This window comes from Alligator sinensis, unplaced genomic scaffold (genome assembly GCF_000455745.1).
Source record: "Alligator sinensis unplaced genomic scaffold, ASM45574v1 scaffold1109_2, whole genome shotgun sequence".
Classification (NCBI taxonomy): domain Eukaryota; kingdom Metazoa; phylum Chordata; order Crocodylia; family Alligatoridae; genus Alligator; species Alligator sinensis.
Window position 1 is genome coordinate 1,162,997 of NW_005842486.1, and position 928 is coordinate 1,163,924.

A 928-nucleotide genomic window follows, 5' to 3' on the forward strand; every position below is an offset into this window, starting at 1 on the left:
GTCTCTCGGCGCTGCCGCAGGTGGCGATGGTCCGGCCGCCTTGCCCTGAGGGCACTGCGCAGCCAGGTGGGAGGAGCCACCGCACTTGAAGCACGTGGTCTCTCCCACAGACAGATAGATAATGAACCTCCGACCCTCGAGCGTGAGGCTCAGGGAGCGAGGTAGCGACTGGGGGCCCTCCTTGAGGAGCATGAAGACCTGCCTCCGCAAAGACAGGACGTGCTTCCCCTGAGGGTCCTTGCTTCCCATCAGCAGGCAGTGAAAAGGACTCGCAGTAACCCCATAGGCCTCAAGTTCCCTGGCCAGCTCCTGATCAGAAACGTGTGGTGGGACGTTGGAAATCAGCACCCTCACTGCCTGAGGTTCTAGGGGCGTGACAGGGTAGTGGACGCCCGCAATGTGCAGGCCCTCCGTACACACCCTGTCAACCAAGGCAGGCTTGCTCAAATAGATCATCGGGACCGTGTTCACACGCCCTGCATAGTGGATGGTACGCCATCCCAGGAGCGCAGCCAGAGCCTCCACGCAAACCTCGAGCCCCACATGGAGAGGGTATGAACCCTCAGGCCATGAGTCAGCGGGAGGTCCCGAGAGACATCCTCATGCCAGCTGCCAGGGGTAGGAGCAGCCATTCCTCACTGGGACAGGGTTAAACTGCAAAGCGCCCCAAAAAAAACAAAACAAAACAAAAAAAAAGCCTCAGGCTGACGCCAGGGACTGGGACTGGGGCGCCCCAAAATCAGCCAGAGGAGGGGCAGAGCAACCCTGCAGGGGCTCAGGGCAAGCCCCAAGGCAGGGGGAGATGGCAGGGACCAAGGAAAGGGGCCCTGGGGGAGGGAGGCAGCAGAAAGCAAAGGGAGAACTCAGGCGGGAGTGGGGGAGCGGCAGAGACAAACGAGGCTGCCAGAGCCCAGGGGAAAAATGCTCA